The sequence below is a fragment of the Felis catus genome, chromosome A2, assembly GCF_018350175.1.
Source record: "Felis catus isolate Fca126 chromosome A2, F.catus_Fca126_mat1.0, whole genome shotgun sequence".
Lineage (NCBI taxonomy): Eukaryota > Metazoa > Chordata > Mammalia > Carnivora > Felidae > Felis > Felis catus.
Window position 1 is genome coordinate 84,447,763 of NC_058369.1, and position 23,967 is coordinate 84,471,729.

Consider the following 23,967-nt stretch of genomic DNA (forward strand, 5'->3'; position numbering starts at 1 on the left):
ATATAATTATACTTGATTTTTCTTAACCTAATACATGTGTTAAGTATTGTTGCTCAGAGCCTATTATTCCTGTGAGCAATTGTAGAAAACCACTCTGTTTCAGCCACATAAGAGATAAAAGAATAACTCATCCTAGAAATAATAATAATAATAATAATAATAATAATAAACTTTCCTGAAGCTGATAGCTCAATCATAGAATATAATGTTGAGTACTTAATAGAAGTGATTTCAGATCTAATTCAGCTATTTAAGGGGTTTATGTTTGGACATTTAAGTGTGTATATAAACACACTCATACATGTGTTGTACAATAAATTTCTTCTAATAACTAATTTGTGTTCCTCAGCATCTGCTTTCTCCAGGGGAACAATTTCCAAGAATTGTGCTAAGTAGGTTTTGTTTCCTGTTCCTTTCAGGGGAAGCTCGGATTCTGGTCTCTTTATTGTTTACAATCTCAGTAGTGCCACAGAGCAGCACTGACTAGCTGTGGCTGTGAATGTGCATCCCATGTAATCTCAGGTACGTAGTAAAAATATTATTACCGCAGAACAACACCCAAACTCAGCCCAATCCTTGCCCACTTGCATTCAGTCAGGATAATTTTACAAAATGTACTCTTAATAGAACTTGGTTAGGCACAGGTTTTAAAGAGCACTAAAAGCAGAAAGTACTTTAGACAAAGGCATTCCTTGCTTTACAGTGACTTCTAATTTTAAAAATCAAAGAACTAGCAAGAACATTCTGAACCAAAGGTTATATCCTCTTACTCTGAGTCCATGTTGGTCACACACATACATGCAAATATCACCCACACAACAGAGCCAGAAAGGGATTTCTGACAGGAGTATTCATTCCGCCAATAAATGTTTTGAGTATCTTCAAGGTAATGGGAAGTTTGGTGTTTAACTATTTAACAAGGCAGACACAGTCCCAAACCTCATGGCAATTCAGATTTGTGAGCTAGACAGGCAACAAACAAAACAAACAGAAAGAGAGTAATCACAAATCATGACATATGACATAAAGAAAGTGAACAATTTTCTATGATAGTAAGTATAGGGAGAACTAGTTGAGATATAACTGAGAGAGACAACTATTTAGAGAGATGTATAGCTTCTAATGGCACAATAAAGAGGGGAGTGAGGAGGAGTGATCTAAGTAACAACATGTATAAAGGCCCTGGGGGTGAGTATAGGAACTAAAAGAAGAACAGAGAAGAGTACAGCTGACACACGGCGATCACAGGGAAATGGGAAAAAAAAGAGAGAGAGAAAGAAATAAGATTGGGAAATTAGTTTTTACTCTAATGGAGGTGGGGAGCAAGGTGTGCTTTGTAGGCCTCTATAGGAGTGTATATTCTATTCTAAACATAAGGGAGAGCCATTGAGAAATTTAAAGCAGAGAAATAAAATGATCAGTTTTATTTTAAAAATATCAGTGTGATCACTATGTGGAAATAAACTGATTAAAGGTTGGCAACTATGAAAAACGGGTCAGAAATGATGGGTTACACTAGAATTCAGTAATAGATATGGACAGAAATGGACAGATTTGAAATATATTTTGAAGGCATTAATGAACAGGTATTGTGAATTAAATTAAGTATGAGGATTGTGTGGGAATAATTGAGAATGAGCCCAAGCTCCTAGTTTGAGAAACTATAGAAATGGTATTGTCATTCTTGGAAAAGAATGGACTTGAGAGAAAAATATTTGAAGAAGGGATTAAAGATAAGAAATAAAAAGTTTGATTCTGGATGTCTTATATTTAAGATATTTGTAACACATCTAAATTGAACTGTTTTGTTAATAAGAGGTTATACGGATAGTGAGTCCAAAAGAGAGGGTGGGACTACAGGTATGAAACAGTATCTGAAGGCACAATAATGAATGTGATCATTAAGGTAGAATTTTTTTAATTTTTTAAATATTTTTCTTTATTTTTGAGAGAGAGAGACAGAGTGTGAGTGGGGGAAGGGCAGAGGGAGATACACACACAGAATCCAAAGCAGGCTCCAGACTCTGAACTGTCAGCACAGAACCCAACGCAGGGCTCGAACTCGTGAACTGTGAGATCACGACCTGAGCTGAAGTCGGACGCTTAACTGGCTGAGCCACCCAGGCGCCCTAAGGTAGAATTTAAATTAGAGAAGAACGTTCCATCTTTGGATGGAAAATTTTCCCAGCTGTGTCAAAAGCTGTTGACAAGTGTCCATTGCATTTTATATGAGGGAGATCACTGATGATCTTGACAACAGCAGTTTCAGTGAACAAATGGCACAAGCCAGTTATAAGTGGGTTAAGGTTGAGGAGTGAATAGGAGGTCAATTAATGGATTCACTGTGTAGACAACTCTTGAGAAGTTTGTTCTGTGAATGGTGAAACAAAACAGTGGTGGGAATCAAGACAGGGTTTTATTTGAAAAGCAGAAAATACTAAAGCACATTTATAAGCTGCTTGTAAAGTTCTAGTTTATCTAGTGGTATCGGTGTTGCAGGAAAGAGGATGAAGGACTAATGAGCCAAGTTTTTTTTAAAAAGTGAGGGTATAGAAATCAGAGCACGCGTGGAAAAAATGGATGTTTTTCAGTAGAGAGAAATCCTTCATCCAAAAAAAGAGGAAGTAGGATCACATAGGGCAGCATCCAAAAGATAGGCAAATTAAACATGGTGAATTTTAAGAAATTCTGAAAGGAACATTGACAAAATGTATTGGTCACTGTTAAAAATCAACTTGGACAAGATGAGCAAACAGAAGTTGATTTTATTCTAATACTGTTGCCAGTGATAGAGGAGAAAGCACAGACCAAATGAGGACACTCATGTTCTCAGAGACAAAAAGGGCAGAGTTTTTGGGATTTGAGGTGAGGGAACCATAAGCCATCTGCACTTCCTAAGTAGCTTTACCCCCAAGAAAAAGTAAACTTTCTCCTCCGTTGGTAGGGTCCTACATAGAATAGAAGTTGGGGTGTTATCTTCCTTGATTTTATTTCAAAAGGATGGCTCCCAGGTCTTTGAGAAAGACGTCCCTGGCTTCTATAAGTGGCAAGAACTTTCTAAGAAGACTTATATCTCAAAGGGACAGAGGAAGGATTCACAATTACAAGTTTTCTAAAGTAAATGTTCAAGGAAAGGGAAGTTGGAACCTAGAGTCAGGAAAGAAACTGGGTAAAGTTTTGTCAAGGTGAGGGGAATGTTAAGGTTGCCTTGGTCTCCGAGTAGAAATGTCTGGACATCTAAAATTAAACACCATATGTATTGGTAGTCAGATATTTTAACTGTTTTTCTTTCAAGTCATTGTTTTTCTCATTAATAAGGTGATATGGAAGGAAACATATGTAAATTGAATGCATGACCCGTGATATAAATTCTTTTTAAGTTTCTTTTTTTTTTTTTTTTGAAAGAGAGAGAGAGAGAGAGAGAGAGAGAGAGAACATGCACAAGCAGGGGAGGGGCAGAGAGAGAGAGAAGGAGACACAGAATCCAAAGCAGGCTCCAGGCTCTGAGCTGTCAGCACAGAGCCCGAAATGGAGTTGGAATCCATGAACCATGCAATCATGACCTGAGCTGAAGTCAGACACTAACTGACTGAGCCACACAGGCACCCCCATGATATAAATTCTAATGGCACCCTCCGAAGTTTTTTTTGGCAGATTGTATGTTTGCGTTTGCAAGATTGTATTCTAACTATGTGTACATGTCTATCCCTTCCCCTGCAGGGTAACTCCTGGTCCTTTAGCATGTTCTGCTTTGTCTCACCAGTTCTCAGCGGGGTGCTTGGTATGTAGTAGATAATGTTAAAACAACCTTCATTTTGTGAGTGCATTGACACATACACTCACTTGTCATACCAGCCCAAGTCTTTTGCTTTTTCCTGGGGTGGATTCTCATAACCAGGAGGCCATACACTTTCAACTCCCTTTTCAGACTTTATCCCCAGCACTCCATTGGTCTCAAGCTGAGCTCCATTTTCCCTGCCTGAATGTGCCAGTCTCATTAATATGTGGCCCCAGAAAAATATTTCCAGACAGGATGGCTAAAGAGGTGATCCTTTCCTACTCACCACCCATGCCCAATATGAATGCAAGTGCTATGACCTGCGGCCAGGACCTGTTGCCATGGAGTTTCATCTCTTGCCGAGACTTCATTTCTTACCTGGAACAGCCACTTTTTGTGTCCTTATTTGCTCATAGCATTGTTAAGCATTTGGGACTGATCTTATCTTTATTCTATAGATGCGGATATCAAATCAGAAAGAGATTAAGTAACTTGTCCAAGATCATTTTTAGAAAATGATAATGCTGGGATTCAAACCCAAGCAGTTTGGCACTACAGCCTGGTTCTTAACCACTGTCCTACCCTGCATCCCCATAACAAATGAGCTGGTTCAAGAAATGTACAATATGTGATTTAACAAGTTTGTAAACATTTACTTTTTAAATGCCACTGAATCGCCAAGTGTTTTGGAAAACAAAACCAAAAACAAATAAAATGCTGACTATGCAGCCACTACAGATTATTTTTTTATGTAAGTCAAGGATCTTCTCTCATTGTCAACTCTTGTAAATAATCCATTTAATATTCTTTAAACATCATTTTACATATTTTGATGTACATCATAGGAAACTAATATAATCTTTCTAATTAAAATTCACATGTTTCTTGACCTAGTAATAGCAAGTAGGAAACAATGTGTTACTAATGAATAAAAACTTCATGTAGCTTTCAGAGAGAAGTATAGGATAGGAGCCTTTCACAGGCCAATAAAAAAAATCACCAAATTTACTATTACCAAATATCAGGTTTTGCAGGATTTAAGTCATATTTGTTTAAATGTTTCTTTTTTAATTAAAATATGATAGCCAAGAGAGAAGGATAGACAGAAAAAGGCACTTTAAACTTCACATTTTCAACTTTAACATAGTGATTACTGCCAGTGGCCCCTAGGAAACTAAGGCGTCATCACCCAGTGACTTGGCATCTGTTTGTTTCCATTTTTCAAAAGAATATGCATTTTGTGTTAAAATATAAGTTTATTTACTAATAAAACCAAATCGTGCCATTGTAAAAAATAAAAATAAAAAATAAATAGTTCTTTTGCTTTCTAGTTTAGAGCCAGACTTTGCAAATGTCTGTTAAAAGCCTAGGATCACTACATCAGAGTGAAATACCAACCATTAACGATAGCTAGAGTCACTCTTCAGTCAGGAACAAATGGATCATGGACAAAGAGGTTGGCACAATATTCGTTTTCTTTTCCTTTTATTGACCTCCTCAAAATGAAAAGCCCTCCTGAAAACAGGTGGTCCTGAAAATCTGTAGATAATTAAGCAAAATGAGGCTTGTTGACAGCTTGGCATGAATAGTGAATCTTTAATTACATTTTAATGACAACTCCTATTATTTTACATAACTATGTTAGGTGGTGTAACATGAGATTAAGAACTGCTAATGCAGATTTTGAATTGTTTTTCTCAACATTTAGAAAACTGTGAGTGTTAAAAACACATTTAGTGATTCAATGGTTTGTAGAGATCCCTTTTTTATATGTAGCATATCTTATCATTTTATTATCATATATATATATAATATATAGTCTTGCATAATTATTAAAAATATCATCACCTTATATCAAGGATACCTAAATTGGAAGAGTGTCTTCTGGCTAAGATGGTACCTAAAATCACTTCTATTGGAATCCTCTGTAACATTAGGTAGTCACATTATTTTTTAGCAAAACACAAATTACAAAGACCTTTAAAAGTCTCTTTAAAGACTAAATTTACTTGACATTATTGGTTAAAGAGTTTTAGTTCTGTAATAACTTCAACAAGAGTTATAATTAGTGTTTGCATTTTTTATGCTTAATGCGTTAAACTGCTAATAAACTTATTTATTTTGAATTCCATGTAAATTATTCTAAGCAGCTTATATAGATGAAGTTGAATCCAAGCTTTTCCCAAAGTGATTTCAACCATCTGTGAAAATATTGTACCATATCATGGCCCTCATTTATCCTAATTAGGTCTTATGTAATAAATCATCTTTTTGTCCAGTCAAAGTGCTCTGATTTTTTTCAAACACGTCATACATTCCAAGGCATTGAAATAAATATAATTTAATAGGTTATATTTTTAATAGGATAGCTTTAAATATTAAGAAATAATAAAAATCTGTGTTCCCTTTTTTGGGTAAATTGTGAGGATCTACTACTTAGTATTTTAGTTCAAGGGAAGGGCAGATTTGGAAAATACAAATCCATTTGGTACTTAGCAAAATGGGCTGCACTTCATTTTTTCTTTCTGGTTCTGACAATGTATAAATTGACACAAATCAGCTAATCGCTATTCCAAGAGAGAAGATGGGCACATCAAAGTGCACAGGTTTAAAATGGAGCTCAGGACTTGTCCTCTAAACATGGTACCTCATTAAAACTCCATCTTGGTTTAATCATACCACCATCAACCCTTTAGTTCATGCCTGAAACTTGACTAATCCATCTCCCTTGCCCTAAATCCTGTCCACTACCAAGCTTTGTTGATTCTATCTCCTAAGTACATCTTAATTATATTCATTCTTATCTATTTCCACTAGCCGCTATTATGCCCAAACATTGCATTTCTCTTCCCTTATTTATACTTACCTGTCTCCAGGCCATTCTCTATCCTATAGGCAACATCACTCTACAAACTATTAAGTTTATGAGGGGACTGGATGGCTTAGTTGGTTGAGCATCTGACTTGATTTGGGGTCAAGTCGTGATCTCAACTCAGGTCATGATCTCACCATTTGAGGGATAGAGACCCACAACTAGATCTGAGCTGACAACATGCTGACAGCATGGAACCTACTTGATATTCTCTCTCACTCTCTCTCCCCACCCATCTCTTTCTTAAAATAAATACACTTAAAAAAGAAAACAATTAAGTTTATGATACAATTCCTTTGGAATAAGGTCTAGATTAAAAAAATAAATAAAACTAAGCATATATTACCCCCATAACCAAGAAATTCCAATCCTAGATATTTACTTAAGAGTAATGAAAAATGTATATTTTACTAAAATCCTTGTATAAGACTGTCCATGGTAACTTTATTTATAATAGCCAAATTGGAAACGGCTCAGGTAGCCTACAAGAGTGTCATATATTGATACAACAAAATACTACTCAAAAGTTAAAAAAAACTGATCAGCTTAGTATGTCTGAATCTCAAAAATGTCATGCTAATTGAAGGAAGCCTTACATGGAGCATATTCTTGGATTCTATTTATCTGAAATTCTAGAATAGACAGGACTAATCCATGGTAAAAAATAAAAATCAGAATACTAGCTGCCAATGAGAAGGGGAGAGTAGGAACAGGAATTGACTGCAAAGGAGCATACAGCAATTTTCTGGGTGATAGACATGTACTATATCTTTTTTTATTGACATTTCACATATGACATTATACTAGATTTATGTGTACAGTGTAATGATTTGATATTTGTATATACTGAAAAATGATCACCTTCATAAGTCTAGTTAATATCTATCAACTATATAGTTACAATTTTTTGAACTTCTCAGATCATTTCATAGGGGTTGCAATTTAGGTTTATGCATTTGTCCATGCTCATAGAAAGGATATCACTTGTGCTTTTCACAGTTCTTTTTTCTTACCTTAAGAAATAGAAATAATCTTAAATAAATCTTGAACCCTAATTAAATGATATGCATGCTACAGATTTCTTTGTACTTGATGATGGCTGATTTGTGACCCGGTATGGGATCTATTTTGGAGAATGTTCCATAGTCACTCTAGAAGATGTATATCCTGTTGCTTTAGGGTGAAATGTTCTGAATATATCTGTTAAGTCCATCTTGTCCAGTGTGTCATTGTTTCCTTGTTGATTATCTGCTTAGCTGATTTATCAATTTCTGTAAGTGGTGTGTCAAAGTTCCCTGCTGTTATGGTATTATTAATCACTGAGTTTAAAGAAACTCATAAAGATGTTTGTGATTAATTGATTTATATATTTGGGTTTCTCCATGTTGGGGCATAAATATTTACAATTGTTAGATCCAATTGGAGATAGAAGGCCCCTTAATTATGACATAATGCCCTTCTTCATCTCTTGTTACAGTCTTTGGTTTAAAATCTAGTTTGTCTGATATAAGTATGACTACTCTGGCTTTCTTTTGATGTCCATTAGCATGATAGATGGTTCTCCATTACCATAGTTTCAATCTGCAGGTTGATTTTTGGGGGTTTTTTTTGTTGTTGTTTTGTATTGTTTTTTGTTGTTTTTATTTTGTTGTTTGTTTTTTGTTTTGCCTTCCCAGTTCCTTTTTCTTTTTTTAATTTACATCCAAGTTAGCAAATAGTGAAATAATGGTTTCAGGAGTATAATCCAGTGATTCTTCCCCTACATATAACACCCAGTGCTCATCCCAACAAGTGTCCTCCTTAATACCCCTTGCGCATTTAGCCCATCCCCCCACCCACAATCCCTCCAGCAACACTCAGTTTATTCTCTGTATTTAACAGTCTCTTATGTTTTGCCCCCCCTTCCTGCTTTTATATTATTTTTGCTTCCCTTCCCTTATGTTTCTCTCTTTTGTATCTTAAATTCAACATATGAGTGAAGTTGTATGATATTTGTCTTTTTTTGAATAATTTCACTTACCATAATACACTCTAGTTCCATCTACATTGTTGCAAAAAGATTTCATTCTTTTTGATTACCAAGTAATCCTCCATTGTATATATATATACACCACATCTTCTCTCTGCATTCATCTGTTGATGAAAATTTATGCTCTTTCCATACTTTGGCTATTGTTGATACCGTTGCTGTAAACATTGGGGTGTCTGTGCCCTTTCAAAACAACACACTTGTATCCTTTGGATAAACACCTAGTAGCAATCTGCAGGTGTCTTTAGGTCTAAAATAAGTCTGTTGTAGGCAGCATACAGATTGGGTCTTGTTTTTTGTCTTCCGTTTACCCATCCTGATCCCTATGTCTTTTGACTGGAGCCTTTAGTCCATTTACATTTAGAATAATTATTGAAAGACATGAATTTAGTGCCATTGTGTTACCTGTAGAGTTGTTGTTTCTGGTGGTTTTCTCTGGTCTTTTCTAGTCTTTGTTGCTTTTGGTCTGTTTTGTTTTGTTTTGTTTTGTCCACTGAGAGTCCCCCTTAGGCATGCCTGGGTGGCTCAGTCAGTTGAACATTCGACTTTGGCTCAAGTCATGATCTCACTGGTCATGAGTTTGAGCCCTGCATCAGGCTCTGTTCTGACGGCAGAACCTGCTTCAGATCCTCTGTCTCTATCTCTCTATGCCCCACATTGCTTGCTCTCTTTCTCTCTCTCTCTCTCTCTCAAAAATAAATAAACATTAGGGGCGCCTGGGTGACTCGGTTAAGTGTCTGATTTCGACTCAGGTCATGATCTCACAGTCTGTGAGTTCGAGCCCTGTGTCGGGCTCTGTGCTGACAGCTCAGAGCCTGGAGCCTGTTTCAGATTCTGTGTCTCCCTCTCTCTCTGACCCTCCCCCGTTCATGCTCTGTCTCTCTCTGTCTCAAAAATATATGTTAAAAATTTTAAAAATAAATAAATAAATAAATAAATAAATAAATAAATAAACATTAAAAAAAGAGTCCCCCTTAAAATTTCTTACACTGCTGGTTTAGTGGTCATGAACTCCTTTAGTTTTTGTTTGTCTAAGAAACTATTTATCTCACCTTCTATTCTAATTGCTGGATTAAGAATTCTTGGCTGCATATTTTTCTGATTCAGAACATTAAATATATCCTGCCACTCCTTTCTGGCCTGCCAAGGTTCTGTGAACACATCTTCTGCAAACCTGATCTGTCTTCCCTTATAGGTTAAGGACACTTTTTCAATTGCCGCTTTCATGATTCTTTTCTTCCTTGTGTATTTTGTGAATTTAACTATGATATGCCTTGGTGATAGTCGGGTTTTGTTGAATCTAATGGGAGTTCTCTGTGCTTCTTGTATTTTGATGTCTGTGTCCTTCCCCAGATTAGGAAAGGTTTCAGCTACAATTTTCTCACACAAACCTTCTGCCGCTTTTCCTCTCTCTTCATCTTCTGGGATTCCTGCGATATGAATGTTATTCCTCTTTAATAAGTCACTGAGTTCTCTAAGTCTTGTATCATGATCTTTTACCTTTATATTTCTCTTTTTTCTGCTTCATTATTTTCCATAATTTTATCTTCTATATCACTGATTCACTGCTCTGTTTTGTCCATCCTTGCTGTCATGGCATCCATTCGAGATTGCATCTTGGCTGTAGTATTTTTAATTTCAGCCTGACTAGATTTTACTTCTTTTATCTCTGCAGAAAGGGATTCTCTGGTGTCTTCTATGCTTTTTTTCAACCCCAGCTACTATTCTTCTTACTATGGTTTTAAATTCTAGTTCAGACATCTTACTTTTATCTGTGTTGATTAATCCCTGGTCATTATTTCTTCCTGTTCTTTCTTTTGGGGTGAATTCTTCCATCTTGTCATTTTGGAGGAAGAAAAAAATTAATAAAATAAAATTAAAAAAATTAAAAACAAAACAAACCCAAAAAATCAAATAAAGGAAGCTAGATCCTAGGTGTAATTCTGTCTGCTTGTTGAGAGAAGCTTGATAGAAAAGGGAAAAAAGGGAAAGGAAAAATAAAAGTTTAAAAAATTGGGGGCATCTGGGTGGCTCAGACACTTAAGTGTCCAACTGGCTCAGGTCATGATTTTGTAGTTCATGACTTCGAGCCCCATGTCGGGCTCAGTGCTGACAGCTCAGAGCCTGGAGACTGCTTCAGATTCTGTGTCTCCCTCTCTCTCTGCCCCTTCCCTGCTCATTCTCTCTCTCTGTCTCTCTCTCAAAAATAAAAACATTTTAAAAAGTTTTTAAATAATAGAATAGAGCGAAATAAAATGAAGAAAATAAAATAAATCAATAAAACTAAAATAAATTTGCTCTTTCTATATCCAAGAAAGAGAAAGAAAAAAAAAAGAAAGAACAAAAAAAAATAACATAAGCAAAACAGAAGCAAAGAAAATGAACAAATGAACGAGCAAACAGAATGAAAGCTGAGTGAAGTTACATCCAGTTTCCCCTAGAACTGAAACTTGGCAGCACACTATAGTGGGTAGACTAAACACTGGTCTTCTGAGGAATGTGCATGAAGGAGGCAGGTGGGTGGGGCTTGGTGTGATGGCTCCATTCTCCACTTGTTGGCACTGCTTAGCTCCCTGGGGTCTATCTGTGTGTGTGCAGGCACGTGCATGCTGATGTGCATAGGGTGAAATGTATTTATGTTTCAAAAAACTTTGAAATGCATTAAAAATAAAACTAAATTGTGTATTTTGATTGTGGTGGCAGTGAGACACCATGCTTTGTCAAAGTTCATAGAAATGTATACTAAAAAGAGTACAATTTTCTATTTGTAAATTATACCTTAGCTTTTAAAATGCCTCAAAAGATAAGGTGGATCAGTAGACGGCTAAATGAATGGATCGATGAGAGGGTTAGGGTAAATATAGTGAAATATTTACAGTTAAAGAATCAAGGTACTGGATATTTGGGAGTTTACTGTACAATGATTTTAACTTTTCTGGATATTTGAAATTTTCCCATAACAATATGTGGGGGGAAATGTATAAATCTGGCAGGATTGCATTGTCTCCATGCTTAAAACCCTATAATAGGGTTTTAGGATTTGCTCTAGAATGATTAATAAACATGGAATAAAGATTCCACATGCCTGGATTTCTCCCTGAGCTCTAAGTCTTACAGGTCATTTATTCTTCATATACCATTTTCTAATCATATCCTTCTTTGTCAGTTTTTACAAAAGAGCACACTCTTCTTCTCAAGGACCTTGTAATTAGGAATGGTGTAAATCATTGTGTGATACTCTGACTTCTCCGGTAGTTTTTAAAACCCATTTGACCGTTATCCATTAATATGTCTCTAGTGCATACCTCCATACCCAGGACTTGGCCTAATGTAAGTACTAAATAATTACATATCAAAATACATATGAAAAATAACTGAAGAGATAGTCCCCTGAGTTATTTCAAAGTGAATCATGAATTATTTGTGTGTTCTAACCATTGATTTTTAAATATCTCTTCATTTCTTAAAAGGGTAGTGATTTCATACAGTGATAATGAAGCCATGTTAAATAAGACACTAAGAAAAATTATTCTTGAAAATTAAGGACACTTTTTCAATTGCTGCTCTCATGATTCTTTTCTTGAAAGTTATCAATTGGAAAAGTTTCCCAGGTGTTTTATTTTATTATGCAAAATAAATATTTCTGACAAGCAGTTTATCTGATTATAAATTTTTGTCTTAACATATTTTTGAAGACTTATGTAAATAGATGTTGACTCAAACATTAATTTTCATTCCACATAAATTTAGTTGCTTATAAGTTGGTAAAAGAAAGCAATGAATTTGCATTTTGACATGAAATAATATATAAGTTGTCCTTCCAGAGAACAGGTGGCAAGTGGGAGGGGGTTGAGAGACTTCTGCCTATTGGAATAGCTATAAAGCTTTTCTGATTATAGTATTAGAGCAAATCTGTGGGATAATGGTTAATTTAAATTGCTCTATACACAAATCTCAGTGCTAATAGTACTGATTAATACTCTAGTGATATTTACCATTAACTCAGCTAAGAGAAATAACAAGAACAGTCTCATTTCCCAATTTTCAGATGTGTACATCAGGAAACTCAGTAAGCAGATATTTCTCTTTAAAAACATAATAACGAGGGACACCAGGCTGGCTCAGTCAGTGGAGCATGTGACTGATCTTGGGGTTGTCACTTTGGGCCCCATGTTGGGTGTAGAGATAACTTAAAAATAAATGCTTAAAAATATATAAAATAAAAAAGTAATGACCAGGAAACAAAATAAAAAGTATTTAAAGAACTATGAAATAATCTTTCAATTGAAATGCAATAAGATAAAGTCAGTTTTGAGATTATTCTGTAGTTATATGTGAGGAGATTTCACAAATTCCTGTAAAATCTGATGGGTTAATATTTTTGTGACACGTACTAAAAATCTTCTAAATTTTATATAATCTCGGATGTTGGATTAGAGGGAGAAGTAAAGCAGAAAAGACCTTTTTATCTCAGGAAGTTCCTAGGAAAGAACTCACCGCTGGAAGTATTAAAAATTATGTATACTTTAATTCACATTACAATTGTCTATAATAACTACATATTTTTCCACTGGGTGGAAATGACCTGCAGAGAAAACATCTAAAGTGAACACTGACTGAACTAAGCAGTTTGAGTCCCAACAGAGATATCCGTTGGAATTGCATGAATGAGCCAAGTTTAACCTAATGATTCTAGATGAGGAACAGTGGGAATTATATTTGCAAGATTTAAGAATGGAGTATAAAATATTCACTCAGTGTAACTTCCTTTTATTCCTTTATTTTGCCAGAGTTCTGAGAAAAAGCAATAAACGAAGACACCAATTCTCAAGTGAATAATCCCTTCAATAAAGCCTGTTAAACATGGAGCTGACAGCAAATGGCAAAAACTAAATTTACTTTCTTCTCCAAACAACAAAAATACCCTCATTAGAAACAAGACTGATGTTCTGATACAAATCTTTATATTGAATATGTTGCATTTTGAAGAGAAGCAAAGAGAGAGATGGGGGTTTGCCTGGGATGTGTTTTGTAATGGTTTACCAAAAATCTCTTGGGGTTACATTTAAAGCGTGAATTCATTTCCTGGTGATTCTGGGTTTTACTGAAACTTCTTTACCCAGAAAATCAATTGTGTAGTTCCTTAGATGTGATCAAACTCAGGGATGTTAATTTACTATAAACTGAGAGACTGGAATGTAATAGAGAATACTAATTTGTTCATTTACAATAAGAATTATGAATTTATTCTGACAAAAATGCATACATTGCCATGATCAAGATAGGCTTTCTTTAGAATAACATAAAAACTAAACCAGAAATTTACTTATTATCCAAGGAATCAACACTACAAATTTGGATGATTCTTAAAGCTTCTCTCAACTTAACACCTTTCTCCCCCAAAAGACAGAACCTTGCTAGACAATATTACTCTTGATGTTTGACAACATATTCTTCTATCTAATGCTGTGTACATTGACAATTATTTCTGTTCATTGTTTTGCAGGTCCCTGTGATGAAAAAGGAACATTTCTTCAAATATGGTTATAAAGCTTATATGCCCATAGTCCAGTCTACACTAGTTGTTACTAAATGTGACTTTACATATTTTTAATTTCATCCACTAAGTGTTGAATTATTTTTTTTTCACTCACAAAGGCTACCTGATTTTATTTCCAACTCTTTCAAAAAGAAGGGCTAAGGAAGGCTTCTTACAGTACCTGCACCTGTCACAGACAATCTTTAGCCATATGAAAATCTTTTAGTTCCTATAATCGGATTTACTTTGGAAGACACCTTGTCTCAGCTGCTGTCGACATTGCCATCTGACTGATCTTTCTCCATGTAAGCTGCAAGCTTGCCAGTGAGAGGACTTTTAGACCAAAGCAGTAGCCTGAATTGCTGAAAAGATATCAGGCTTAACAAGAAAGCAAGATGGGGCTTAGTTCTCTGTGAGGAAATTCTGCAAGATATTAATAGTTGACCCTTACTAAGAAGATTCCAGAGTCAGAATCTTGGGAAGCCTGATTAAAACAAAGCTACATAATTCTGTGTGCAGGCATGTGTCTGAAATGCCTTAAGAGAAGACAAAGTATTATCACATACTATGTCAGCAATTTGACCATGGAATTCTTTTCTTGTACAATACCCACTAATGGCCAATGGAACGGAAATTTGGGACACACAGCCAAAATTAAATACTCACATTCATATATAAATACAAAAATCAATGACAGTAATATATAAAATGCTTTCGATCTTCATTATTACTGTTCTCTAATTCAGAAAATTATAGAGTTGATTGGAGGTGCATATCTTAGTAGGCAAATAATAACAACAATAATCATAATTATAATAAGTGATAGTAATAGCAGAGAGAAGCCATAATCTCTATGGCAGTGTTTCTTCACGTGTGACCTCTAGAGCACCAATATCACAAACAAGGTGCAAATTCCTAAGTCCCTGTGAAGACTTACTATATCAGAATCTTCTGAAGATGGACCACAGAAATCTAGATTTTAAATAGACACAGCATGAAATCTTGATGTACGCTTGAGCTTGAGAATTATTGAATTGGGATCTCTATTTAAGTTAGAAAAAGACATAACATCTAGGCTCAAAACATTTTAGGAGATTTGATAGACCCCTGGCATCCACCATGCCATGGGAATCAGACAATGTCTTAGTCAAAAAGAGAGGGGGGAAAAAAACAACTTTTGTTAAGATTTTGTAAGCTCCAACTTATATCTTATATTGTGTCTTATGTCTATTTCTCCAATATCCCTCCATTTTTTTCATTCACATTGTATCTGAAGAGACTAGGGAAGCCTCTTCGTCATATAATGGCACACATGAAAATCTTAAACTAAGTAGACTATTTATACCAAATAGAGAAAAAGTATATAGTCATATTTCTTTCTTATTTTACCATTTTATTTGCTATTTCTGTAATTCATGGGAGAACTATAGGGACCCCAAAATTATATCAGAACTGAACAGACTTTCAAATTTGATTACTTGAGAATAAAAAAGGAATTAAATGAAATTTCTGGCCATTCAGGGACAACGTAAAAGAAAATGAAACATTTTTGGCAATTTAAACATGTATTTCAGCATTTCCTTTAATCAAGCTGAAGTATTACACCTCCTATTATTAATATTAAAGCTCTGTAAGCTCAGATCTCTAGAATCTTAACTTTATGTACATGTCTCAAAGATAAATATGTCCCTTTCCATTTCTCTTGCTCCTTCAAATATTTACAAACATTGCAAACATTACAAATATTTCAACTTATGAGATCTTCCTATTTTGCATTCAGAAAATTTGTGATTTTTCCACTGGTGACTAATATGAAGCTATAGGTAGATCTGGCCAAATCTATTTTCCTTCCCTTTTCAAACCCTTATGCAGTAATGGTTAGTTTAACATCTTTGAAATAAGCTGTCTGAAATGCATATTATTCTATAGTTCCCTGCACTAGAAAAAAAAGCATATTTGAGAAAGATAAGAAATACTTTTTAAATTTATAATTCTTTATTAAGTTTTGGTTCTAAGAAAAGTAATTTAATGTCCAAGAGAACTAGTGTTTAAATGGGATCACTGGTGAGTTTAGATGGGTCTCTGGTTGAAATGCAAATAAGCCAATTATAAGGGTATTTAAATATTTTTTATTTTAACGTTTATTTATTTTGAGACAGAGAGAGTCAGAGCATGAGCAGGGGAGGGGCAGAGAGAGAGGGAGATACAGAATCTGAAACAGGCTCCAGGCTCTGAGCCGCGAGCACAAAGCCCGACGGGGGGCTCGAACTCACGAGCTGCGAGATCATGACCTGAGCCAAAGTCGGACACTCAACCGACTGAGACACCCAGGCGCCCCTATAAGGGTATTTAAATATAAACATGAAATATGGGATGCATTGATCATATGAATATATTACCTCTATAATCACAATGGTCATTGCTAACATAAGCTGAAAAATTACTATAGGCCAGCATTATGTTAAGCACTAAATATGCATTAATTTATTTAATCTTCATAATAATTTAAGTATATTGATATTATTCCCATTTTATAATTTGGAGAATTATAAAAATGCATTCAGAAATGTTACATAAATTTCCCAGATGATTTAGCAGTTCTGCCCATTGTAAATAAGAACAAATCTACTCTGTCTTATTAAGAAATCAACATAGCAACCCATAAAAATATTTAATGTGGTTAATTGTCCAGTACTTTAGCTCACAGCTACAGATACTGTTTTCCAGAGTACATCTGCATGTCTAGCTATCTACATGAACTACTGACATTTTTCTGTAACTAAGACTTATCATCTTTAGGTAGACAATTATACCATCACCGTTTCTGAAATATGGCACATGACACGTCTGTTTATATCTCTTCAGCACCCATCCCCATTTTTTTTTGGTATTGTTCCCCTTTTTAATCTTTATTTGGGAGAATGGCATATCAATTAAACCGAAAACCAAGGGAATGCCCAAATGGTCCAAAAAAGACATCTCACACTCTCTGTCCTAAAAATGTAGATCTTCAGTGGGTGGTACAAGAGCAGAAAGTGATAAAATGAATCATAAGAGTGATCTTCCTGAGGAAGCCTGTACTTGAATCAGAGCTGTTCTCCCTGTCATTCCTTTGGCTTTTCCATCGTTTGAATTAGTTTCTGCTTCAATCAAAGAACACCAACTGAAACATCAATGAAGGAATAGCTCAGGAGAGTTACAAATGCTGTTAATTGCTCACCACAATCAATCAGTAAGTCTTTATTAAATAGAGTTATCTATTCCATGGATTTTTAAAAAAGCATAAAATGTGCACTGGGTTTATATATAAGTGATGAATCTGCGTGTTATGTGTAAGTAATGAACCACTGAATTCTACTCCTGAAACCAACACTCTATGTTAACTAACTAGAATTTAAACAAAAACTTGAAGCAAACAAAAAATATCTCTGCCCTGAAAAAGACTGCAATCTAATTGGAAAGACATGGCATATTCATATACAAAACAATGCAACTCATTTAATACCATGCAATTTAAGACAGTTTATGCTAAATACCAAATAATTTGGATAATATAGCAGTGTTTTCTGTTGTTCAGAAGACACAGAAGTCACTTACTGCAGGGTTCAATGGGCAGGTTTTGTTTCATAGATGGGCTTCAACTGACAAAATTAAATTTTAAAAGGAAAGTGGCGTGGACAAAGTTCTAGCAGCTTAAATGCACGAAGTTTGTCCTGGGTATATTTAGAAAACCAGTTTAGAGAAAAGGTGAGAAAGATAGTACATCTGAAGATTTCCAAAGTGAAATGCACACATCCTGAGGGATAAGCATGATAACCTATAAGACGAATGCCAGAACTTCTTCTTTAATTACTTTTATCTTCTTATTTTCATTTTTACATTTGCATGTTTTAACACATATGAAATATTATTACAGTACGATGTGTATATACTAGATTGATAAGTATGCATATATTGGGAATGTTTCAATATGTTTTGCTTTTGGAACAGATGGTCAAAAGTTTCTTTTGACATTAATACAGTATCCATAAAATTACAAAAAGAATAATCCAAATAGTTTATTATAATATCCTACAAAAAATTAAAAATTAAAAAATCTCTAGTTGTCTACCATTGTTTTTCAAAGTGCCACACATTTAGGACCCAATTTAATTTCCATTCTTATATTTTACTCATTTTAATACACCCTATTCTCTACCCTACATGAGCATGTTATGCAATTTCTTATCTCCACACTTAAATCCAACAACTACTATTTATGGTCTCTCTTTCTTCCTTTCCTTCCTTTCTCCTTTCATTCTTTCCTATTTTCTTTCATCATTTGTTCTAAATAGATTTTTAATACTAAAATGGACCAGGCCCTGTTCTGGTTATTGAGACCACAATATGAAATAGTAATGCTTATTTTAATAATCTAATATTCTAGTAAACGAGCTCATAGTCAATGTTTTCCTGTTCCATAATCTCCCATCAAAATCTTCCTATTCCTCTGCATCTCTTCCCTTCATGCATTATGGAATTCCATTTCATGAATCTTCTCAGGACTTGATGAGGTAGCTGCCACTAGTAATCGCTTTCTACATATAAGGCCATTGGGACAAGAAGCAGGTAGAGCTGGCATGTAAACCCAAGCCATCTGTCTTCAGACTCACTTTCCTGCATGACACTGTGCTAATGCTTAGTGATGCAGGATTAGAAAGCATAGGTGTATTAGTTTGCTAGGGCTGCCATAACAAAATACCACAGACTGGGGGTGCTTAAACAACAGAGATTTCTTTCCTCACAGTTCTGGAGGCCGGAAGTACAGGATACAGGTGTCGGTAGGATTGGTTTCTCCTGAGGCCTCTCTCCTTGGCTTGCAGTTGGCCGCCTTCCCACTGTCTCCTCACTTGGCCTTTTCTCTGTACACACACATCCCATGTGTCTCTACCTCTTCTTAGGACATCAGTTCTATTAGTTTAGGGGCCCACCCTCATGTCTTTGTTAACCTAAAGGCCTTGTTTCCAAAAACAGTCATATCCTGAGGTACTAGGGGGTAGGACTTCAATGTATAAATTTGGGGGGACACAATTCAGTCCACAACAATGGATAATTCACAACTGGTTCAGATGCTGATCAGAAAAGGGTCCTAGACCCAAACCCAAAATTGAAGATTCTGAATCTATACCATACAACCCTAATTTTCCACTTGCTTTAGCTGTTTTGTGCTTTTTCAACCACAGAATACATTCCAAGGAGGGAGGACACAATACATTGCTCCTATTAAAATGTTTTACTTTGAGAACGGAATGCAGTTATTCTCTCCTTTCTTTTGAATACCTTTGTTCTCTCCTTTATTCAGATTTCTTGGACTCTGTCTTAGTCAGCTAAGGCTGCCTGAACAAAACACCATATACTGGGTGGCTTAAACAACAGAAACTTATTTTCTCACAGTTTTGGAGGCTAGAAGTCCAAAATCAGGGAGCCAACATAGTCGGTTTCTTCTTAGCTTGTATGACCACCATTTTGCTGTGTGCTCACATGACTTCTTTGTGTGTAGACAAAGAACACGTTCTATGGTCTGTCCTCTTATTAGGGCACTAATTCCATCATGGGGACCCCACCATCGTAACCACATCTCACCATAATTACCTTCCAAAGGCCCCCTATTTCCCAATATCATCACCATAGGGGTTAGGACTCCAATCTGTGAATTTGGGAGATATGCAAACATTCAGCTGATAACAGAACCGCACCTATGCCAGAAATCACATTTGCAGATTTGGGGAATAAACACAGAGAATGTCACTGTATAATCAAATAATCAAAAAAGTAAAACAAGTGAAGCTCCTGATCCAGAAAATTGTTTTGATTTTACATATGCTAATGAATCTGAAAGAGCCAGTTCCATTTCTAAAATAGTACATGTGTTGGAAGGAGATGATATAAATCTGAAGATTTTCTCACTTAATTCTGGACAGGGACTCCTATAAACTATTATGGATAATACCATTCTCCTTATTATATTTTAGGCTTGTAATAGCAAAGTGCAATACTTAATGGCACTAATATCTTTCTCACCTCATGATCCGTAGCTGTGCTGTGAAAGGTAATAGTGGATGATAATGTATTAAGTGGACCTGCTCTCTTGTTAAAGAAGGAAGAACAAAGAAACCTACATACTAGATTTTGGATATTACCTATACTTTTAAAAATTAATATAGTTCTAAGGGTAAACTTCATTCCCAACATTTTTCTGGGAAAGAAACCAAGTTAGTTTGAATTTTTAAGCATCCTTTGCTCAGAAAAGTTACAGAACACTCATCTTTTCTTTTTAATTATAAACATGATATGTTTACTGAGCCATTATGAGTGTGAAGATGGGGGATATAATGCTAAAATAACCGAAGCCTTCAAATGTTTGAAAGGATCAATTTTTAACTGTCCTTTGAAGCTGATCCAGTGAAGAGTTTAGTCAAGCTATTTGGTCATGAAGGCCAGTGATTTGAACCACAAATTACCGAATATGAAAAAGATGGCTTATGTACAATGTCACAAATTCTAATGTTAATTAAGGCTTTGAAATTTAAATAACAACTTAAAGGAAGAGTTTATTTTTACTTTTTTTAAAGATTTTATTTTTAAATAATCTCTACACCCAACATGGGACTCAAACTCACAACCTTGAAATCCAGAGTGGTGTGCTCTATCAACTGAGTCAGCCAAGTGTCCTGTTTATCTTTTTTTCAAGTTCATTTATTTATTTTAAGAGAGAGCACAGGAGGGGCAGAGAGAGAGGGAAAGAGAGAGAATCCCAAGCACAGAGCCACATGTGGGGCTCAAACTCACAAATTATAAGATCATGAACTGAGCCAAAACCAAGAGTCAGAAGCTTAACCAACTGAGCCATCCAGGCACCCCATTTTGTTGTGTTTTGTTTTCAAGTTAAAGGAAGAGTTTAGATGAGAGTAACTGGGTTCTGAAATACCAAAAGTATATTACCCCAAAGAGCGAAGTATATTACCCCAAACAGCACAATTCTTAGTGCTTGCCTCAACAACTCTTTAATATCTCATCACTGTATTTTTAAATACTTTTTTAACATTGCTTTATATTTGAGAGACAGAGTGTGACCAGGGGAGGAGCAGAGATAGAGAGAGACACAGAATATGAAGCAGGCTCCAGGCTCCAAGCTGTCAGCAGAGTCCCATGCAGGGATCAAACTCATTAACTGGGAGATCATGACCTGAGCCAAAGTAGGATTCAACTGACTGAGACATCCAGGTGCCCCTCAATAATGTTTTTTAAAAGGTGATAATTGTTAATATTTTCTCTTCTTCTTTGGGCAAAGTCAGTTTGCCCTACGTATGGAAAAATTCCTACTGAATAATCCTAGCAGAAAATAGATCTATCTATAATTATAATTTTTTTCTTTCTGTGATTGAGAGCATTTTTCAGGTGAAGTTAGGAATTTTAAAACCTAAGAGGAAGAATCATCAAAAGGTATTAATTGAAACCTGTCACATCTAAGTTTCTACACAGTGGAGATTAACAATTATTTAAAAATACTTCCATCTGAGAACTCTATGGTATGTGAAGAGAATTGATGTTTGCAACTAAGTTCCTAATGAAAAAGTATTTTCTTTAGTAAATATACTGTCAACACTTACATGAGTCTAAGAAGATTAAAATTAAAAACTGTATTTTCCAGCTTTAATATTTTGTTGTAAAGGGTGAAATAGAGAATAGGTATATACAATGAGTGTCACAAACTTTTAGCTATTACTTATAACTGCTAGGTTAGTTGTATTTTATTGCCAAAGACTTTACACTTATTTCAAATGAAAACCATTTAGCATGGGTAGCCAGCCTCTGAGATTACCCACAGTAATGCCTTCCTTCTAGAATTCACATTCCTGGGTTGTCCCCTCGCACACTGCATCTGGATTGGTCTCTGTAACAACTGGAATACATTGGAGGTGATGATAGGCCATTTCACAGGCTTCTTCCTTGCTCTCTGTCACTTGTTTTGATGAAAGCCATGTCAGAACGACATTCAGGCAGCCAGTAGAGAGGCCTACAAAGACCAGGTGCTGAGGAATTTTATTTCACTTTACTTTATTATTTTATTGTCTCAAATATTGGTATTAAAAACCTATCCTTGATAATAGTCTGAAAAAATTCAATCATGTACTCATAATTATCCTTATGGAATATTTATCACCTTTATATATATTTGAGACCTGCTTTTAACATGTTAAATCCAATTTGAAATTTAAGTGCATATCGTAATCCAAATTGTATTTCCTAGTTAAATCTAACCATCTATGACCCTAGGAATACATTAGTATACAATTAAATTATAAAACCTTAGTCTAAAGCTCTTTTAATGTGTATTTTGAATCAAGACATTCAGGTAAATGTGGTGCATTATATTATTAATTTTAAAGTAGATTTGGTCTAATAATTCCTTAAACACTTACCTTAGTTGTAATTCTAATAATGTTATCATGAATGTCAAAAGATTCATTTTCAGAAGCAAATAACTTACAAATTAATCTAGTCTCAATGTTATAACATATTTTCACCAAAACCTTTGCTTTCATAGCTTAGCTCTGTTAACATTAATTATTCTACTGGACTTGACAGAGAGGATGTGGGGGTCACCATATATCTGAGCACCTGCCTAAAGACCAAACATCAAATGCCCATATATCCACAGGACTTTTTTAAAAAGTGTTTATTCATTTTTCAAGAGACAGAAAGAGACAGAGTATGAGAGGGGAAGGGGCAGAGAGAGGGAGACACCGAATCTGAAGAAGGTTTGAACCCACAAACCATGAGATTATGACCTGAGTTGAAGTCAAATGCCCAACCGACTGAGCCACCCAGGCACCCCTATCCACAGGACTTTTTAAAGAAACTCATAAAGTGTGGGGGGGGAGGGAATGGGGGGTGTCTCATGAAAATCCTAATGAGAACATTTCCTGCCTGATACATCTTCCCCCTTGCAGGGACTGTTAGAATTAGTTCCAAAGAATCTTCAGCAAGGAATCACAAGAGGAGTATTTAATATACATTTTTGAACTGAATTTTGAAAGCTACAAAGTTCTAGTACTTTGCTGTCTGTCACTTTTCTGACATGTTGGCCTCTGGGGCATTTAAATAAAGCAAGCACAGGATTATCCCCAAGTTAGAATGGTACAGTAATAGATTGCTCTCAAGCAGCTAAGAACCTGCAGTGAGCAGTGATCAAACAGGGTCATGCATCTTAGGAGAAATTTTCTATCTAATTCTCTTAGTTAACTAAGACCAGGAGAAAAAAAATGTTAGTTGTACAAAGTGTTAAGGTATTATAGTTCTATTTTGACTAACTTTGGGACTAATGTTATTAATGAGTAGCCTTTCTCTTTTAGAGCACTTTTCAGTTTACAGAAAAATTGAGCAGAAATTACAGAATTCACACATTATCCTCTTGTCCTCACCACATACATGATTCTCTCTATTATTAACATCATTCATTAGGTGGTACATTTGGTAGAGTAGATGATTTAATGTTGATACATTATTATTAACTAAAGTCCATGATTTACATTACGGTTCACTCTTGTGTGTTGTGTTGTGTTCTATGGGTTTTGCCAAATGTATATTTATGTATCCATATCACAGTATCATACAGAGTATTTTCACTATTCTAAATCCTCTGTGCTCCACCCATTCATCCTTTCTCCCATGCCAGCCCTCACAACCACTGGTCTTTTTACTCTCTC

At 35.3% G+C, this 23,967-nt stretch overlaps 1 protein-coding gene and 1 long non-coding RNA gene across 4 annotated transcripts in view; one reads left to right on the plus strand and one right to left on the minus strand.

The window, feature by feature from the left end:
• The window catches only part of LOC111557341 (syncytin-1-like), a 141,162-nt gene that overhangs the window by 58,750 nt on the left and 58,445 nt on the right, over positions 1-23,967 (minus strand). The window lies entirely within an intron of this gene.
• On the plus strand, positions 417-15,857 carry LOC109497444. 3 transcript variants are annotated; one of them, XR_002740456.2, is made up of 4 exons: positions 417-522; positions 3,721-3,781; positions 13,470-13,510; positions 14,186-15,857. It is a non-coding gene; the product is annotated as an uncharacterized LOC109497444 (long non-coding RNA). The 3 variants fall into 3 exon arrangements; XR_006594164.1 differs by having other exon boundaries at positions 13,470-15,857; XR_006594165.1 differs by lacking the exon at positions 3,721-3,781 and having other exon boundaries at positions 13,470-15,857.